Genomic DNA, 6,000 nt, shown 5'->3' with positions numbered 1-6,000 from the left:
AAAGACCTCCTTCAGACTGGTATGGGAAAACTGGGAGGGTAAGTAGTTTTTCAAAGTGAAAAGTGCCAATGTTTTTTCCCAGGGCCCTGTGCCTGAGACTGGTTCTCAGCCTGCTAAATTTCCGAACGGATCAGAATTTTTCCCAGGCAGAACCTGTCACTATTTAGAACCCTGGTAGTTCTTTGAGTGCCTAAAGCCTCCTCTAAATAGACATTAGAAAAGTGTCGAATTCAGCCATATTTCGCAGAGAAATGGGCCCATGTTTGTCTCCAGTGCCCAGTGAATTAAACACGGCTTCTGCCTGCTAAAATTCCAAACAGTTCAGGGTCTCTCACAAGCACAGTCTGGTACCACTTAGAAACCTGGCTATTTTTTGAGTGCCAAACACCTGCTATAAACTAACATGACCCAAAGTCTCGAAGTGAGCTGTAATTTACAGTCAAATAGGCCCCTGTTTATGTCCAGGTCCCTGTTCTTGAGACTGTGCACTGTCTTCTGCAAGTATTAACAAATCTGGTTTCTCTCCAAATCCCAGCTGCCACCACTTAGAAGACTTGCTACCTTTAGAGTGACAAAGACCTCCTTCAGACCGGTATGGGAAAACTGGGAGGGTGAGTAGTTTTTCAAAGCGAAAAGTGCCAATGTTCTTGCCAAGGGCCCTGAGCCTGAGACTGGGCTTCTGCCTGCTAAATTTTCGAACGGATCAGAATTTTTCCCAGGCGCAACCTGTCACTACTTAGAACCCTGGTAGTTCTCTGAGTGCCAAAAGCCTCCTCTAAATAGACATTAGAAAAGTGTTGAATTTAGCAATATTTCGCAGAGAAATGGGCCCATGTTTGTCTCCAGCGCCCAGTGAATTAAACACGGCTTCTGCCTTCTAAAATTCCAAACAGTTCAGGGTCTCTCACAAGCACAATCTGGCACCACTTAGAAGCCTGGCTGTTTTTTCAGTGCCAAACACCTGCTCTAAACTGACATTACCAAAGTATCGATGTGAGCTTTATTTCTCAGGGAAATCAGCCCCTGTTTGTGTCCAGGTCCCTGTGCTCGAGAGTGGGCTCTGTCTTCTGCAAGTATTAACAAATCTGGTGTTTACCCAAACCCCAGCTGCCACCACTTAGAAGACCTGCTACCTTTAGAGTGACAAAGACCTCCTTCAGACTGGTATGGGAAAACTGGGAGGGTGAGTAGTTTTTCAAAGCGAAAAGTGCCAATGTTCTTGCCAAGGGTCCTGAGCCTGAGACTGGGCTTCTGCCTGCTAAATTTTCGAACGGATCAGAATTTTTCCCAGGCACAACCTGTCACTACTTAGAACCCTGGTAGTTCTCTGAGTGCCAAAAGCCTCCTCTAAATAGACATTAGAAAAGTGTTGAATTCAGCCATATTTCGCAGAGAAATGGGCCGGTTTTTGTCTCCAGTGCCCAGTGAATTAAACACGGCTTCTGCCTGCTAAAATTCCAAACAGTCCAGGATCTCTCACAGACACACCACATAGAACCCTGACAGTTCATTCAATAGCAAAATGCTCCTCTAAATATACATTACAAAAGTGATGATGTGAGCTTTATTTCACAGTGAAATAAGCCCCTGTTTTTGTCTGTGACTGAGACTGGACTTCTGCCTGCTAAAATTACAAACAGTTCAGGGTCTCTCACAAGCACAATCTGGTACCACTTAGAAGCCTGGCTGTTCTTTGAGTGCCAAACACCTGCTATAAACTAACATGACTCAAAATGTCGAAGTGAGCTGTAATTTACAGTCAAATAGGCCCCTGTTTATGTCCAGGTCCCTGTTCTTGAGACTGTGCTCTGTCTTCTGCAAGTATTAACAAGTCTGGTTTTTCTCCAAACCCCAGCTGCCACCACTTAGAAGACTTGCTACCTTTAGAGTGAAAAAAACCTCCTTCACACTGGTATGGGAAAACTGGGAGGGTGAGTAGTTTTTCAAAGCGAAAAGTGCCAATGTTCTTGCCAAGGGCCCTGAGCCTGAGACTGGGCTTCTGCCTGCTAAATTTCCGAACGGATCAGAATTTTTCCTAGGCGCAACCTGTCACTACTTAGAACCCTGGTAGTTCTCTGAGTGCCAAAAGCCTCCTCTAAATAGACATTAGAAAAGTGTTGAATTTAGCAATATTTCGCAGAGAAATGGGCCCATGTTTGTCTCCAGCGCCCAGTGAATTAAACACGGCTTCTGCCTTCTAAAATTCCAAACAGTTCAGGGTCTCTCACAAGCACAATCTGGCACCACTTAGAAGCCTGGCTGTTTTTTCAGTGCCAAACACCTGCTCTAAACTGACATTACCAAAGTATCGATGTGAGCTTTATTTCTCAGGGAAATCAGCCCCTGTTTGTGTCCAGGTCCCTGTGCTCGAGAGTGGGCTCTGTCTTCTGCAAGTATTAACAAATCTGGTGTTTACCCAAACCCCAGCTGCCACCACTTAGAAGACTTGCTACCTTTAGAGTGACAAAGACCTCCTTCAGACTGGTATGGGAAAACTGGGAGGGTGAGTAGTTTTTCAAAGCGAAAAGTGCCAATGTTCTTGCCAAGGGTCCTGAGCCTGAGACTGGGCTTCTGCCTGCTAAATTTTCGAACGGATCAGAATTTTTCCCAGGCACAACCTGTCACTACTTAGAACCCTGGTAGTTCTCTGAGTGCCAAAAGCCTCCTCTAAATAGACATTAGAAAAGTGTTGAATTCAGCCATATTTCGCAGAGAAATGGGCCGGTTTTTGTCTCCAGTGCCCAGTGAATTAAACACGGCTTCTGCCTGCTAAAATTCCAAACAGTCCAGGATCTCTCACAGACACACCACATAGAACCCTGACAGTTCATTCAATAGCAAAATGCTCCTCTAAATATACATTACAAAAGTGATGATGTGAGCTTTATTTCACAGTGAAATAAGCCCCTGTTTTTGTCTGTGACTGAGACTGGACTTCTGCCTGCTAAAATTACAAACAGTTCAGGGTCTCTCACAAGCACAATCTGGTACCACTTAGAAGCCTGGCTGTTCTTTGAGTGCCAAACACCTGCTATAAACTAACATGACTCAAAATGTCGAAGTGAGCTGTAATTTACAGTCAAATAGGCCCCTGTTTATGTCCAGGTCCCTGTTCTTGAGACTGTGCTCTGTCTTCTGCAAGTATTAACAAGTCTGGTTTTTCTCCAAACCCCAGCTGCCACCACTTAGAAGACTTGCTACCTTTAGAGTGAAAAAAACCTCCTTCACACTGGTATGGGAAAACTGGGAGGGTGAGTAGTTTTTCAAAGCGAAAAGTGCCAATGTTCTTGCCAAGGGCCCTGAGCCTGAGACTGGGCTTCTGCCTGCTAAATTTCCGAACGGATCAGAATTTTTCCTAGGCGCAACCTGGCACTACTTAGAACCCTGGTAGTTCTCTGAGTGCCAAAAGCCTCCTCTAAATAGACATTAGAAAAGTGTTGAATTTAGCAATATTTCGCAGAGAAATGGGCCCATGTTTGTCTCCAGCGCCCAGTGAATTAAACACGGCTTCTGCCTTCTAAAATTCCAAACAGTTCAGGGTCTCTCACAAGCACAATCTGGCACCACTTAGAAGCCTGGCTGTTTTTTCAGTGCCAAACACCTGCTCTAAACTGACATTACCAAAGTATCGATGTGAGCTTTATTTCTCAGGGAAATCAGCCCCTGTTTGTGTCCAGGTCCCTGTGCTCGAGAGTGGGCTCTGTCTTCTGCAAGTATTAACAAATCTGGTGTTTACCCAAACCCCAGCTGCCACCACTTAGAAGACTTGCTACCTTTAGAGTGACAAAGACCTCCTTCAGACTGGTATGGGAAAACTGGGAGGGTGAGTAGTTTTTCAAAGCGAAAAGTGCCAATGTTCTTGCCAAGGGTCCTGAGCCTGAGACTGGGCTTCTGCCTGCTAAATTTTCGAACGGATCAGAATTTTTCCCAGGCACAACCTGTCACTACTTAGAACCCTGGTAGTTCTCTGAGTGCCAAAAGCCTCCTCTAAATAGACATTAGAAAAGTGTTGAATTCAGCCATATTTCGCAGAGAAATGGGCCGGTTTTTGTCTCCAGTGCCCAGTGAATTAAACACGGCTTCTGCCTGCTAAAATTCCAAACAGTCCAGGATCTCTCACAGACACACCACATAGAACCCTGACAGTTCATTCAATAGCAAAATGCTCCTCTAAATATACATTACAAAAGTGATGATGTGAGCTTTATTTCACAGTGAAATAAGCCCCTGTTTTTGTCTGTGACTGAGACTGGACTTCTGCCTGCTAAAATTACAAACAGTTCAGGGTCTCTCACAAGCACAATCTGGTACCACTTAGAAGCCTGGCTGTTCTTTGAGTGCCAAACACCTGCTATAAACTAACATGACTCAAAATGTCGAAGTGAGCTGTAATTTACAGTCAAATAGGCCCCTGTTTATGTCCAGGTCCCTGTTCTTGAGACTGTGCTCTGTCTTCTGCAAGTATTAACAAGTCTGGTTTTTCTCCAAACCCCAGCTGCCACCACTTAGAAGACTTGCTACCTTTAGAGTGAAAAAAACCTCCTTCACACTGGTATGGGAAAACTGGGAGGGTGAGTAGTTTTTCAAAGCGAAAAGTGCCAATGTTCTTGCCAAGGGTCCTGAGCCTGAGACTGGGCTTCTGCCTGCTAAATTTTCGAACGGATCAGAATTTTTCCCAGGCGCAACCTGTCACTACTTAGAACCCTGGTAGTTCTCTGAGTGCCAAAAGCCTCCTCTAAATAGACATTAGAAAAGTGTTGAATTCAGCCATATTTCGCAGAGAAATGGGCCGGTTTTTGTCTCCAGTGCCCAGTGAATTAAACACGGCTTCTGCCTGCTAAAATTCCAAACAGTCCAGGATCTCTCACAGACACACCACATAGAACCCTGACAGTTCATTCAATAGCAAAATGCTCCTCTAAATATACATTACAAAAGTGATGATGTGAGCTTTATTTCACAGTGAAATAAGCCCCTGTTTTTGTCTGTGCCTGAGACTGGACTTCTGCCTGCTAAAATTACAAACAGTTCAGGGTCTCTCACAAGCACAATCTGGTACCACTTAGAAGCCTGGCTGTTCTTTGAGTGCCAAACACCTGCTATAAACTAACATGACTCAAAATGTCGAAGTGAGCTGTAATTTACAGTCAAATAGGCCCCTGTTTATGTCCAGGTCCCTGTTCTTGAGACTGTGCTCTGTCTTCTGCAAGTATTAACAAGTCTGGTTTTTCTCCAAACCCCAGCTGCCACCACTTAGAAGACTTGCTACCTTTAGAGTGAAAAAAACCTCCTTCACACTGGTATGGGAAAACTGGGAGGGTGAGTAGTTTTTCAAAGCGAAAAGTGCCAATGTTCTTGCCAAGGGTCCTGAGCCTGAGACTGGGCTTCTGCCTGCTAAATTTTCGAACGGATCAGAATTTTTCCCAGGCACAACCTGTCACTACTTAGAACCCTGGTAGTTCTCTGAGTGCCAAAAGCCTCCTCTAAATAGACATTAGAAAAGTGTTGAATTCAGCCATATTTCGCAGAGAAATGGGCCGGTTTTTGTCTCCAGTGCCCAGTGAATTAAACACGGCTTCTGCCTGCTAAAATTCCAAACAGTCCAGGATCTCTCACAGACACACCACATAGAACCCTGACAGTTCATTCAATAGCAAAATGCTCCTCTAAATATACATTACAAAAGTGATGATGTGAGCTTTATTTCACAGTGAAATAAGCCCCTGTTTTTGTCTGTGACTGAGACTGGACTTCTGCCTGCTAAAATTACAAACAGTTCAGGGTCTCTCACAAGCACAATCTGGCACCACTTAGAAGCCTGGCTGTTTTTTCAGTGCCAAACACCTTCTTTAAACTGCCATTACCAAAGTGATGATGTGAGCTTTATTTCACAATGAAATCAGCCCCTGTTTGTGTCCAGGTCCCTGTGCTCGAGAGTGGGCTCTGTCTTCTGCAAGTATTAACAAATCTGGTGTTTACCCAAACCCCAGCTGCCACCAC

Source organism: Erithacus rubecula (genome assembly GCF_903797595.1).
Source record: "Erithacus rubecula genome assembly, chromosome: 8".
NCBI lineage: Eukaryota > Metazoa > Chordata > Aves > Passeriformes > Muscicapidae > Erithacus > Erithacus rubecula.
The sequence above is the reverse complement of the archived record's forward strand: the minus strand, read 5'-3'. Positions refer to the sequence as shown.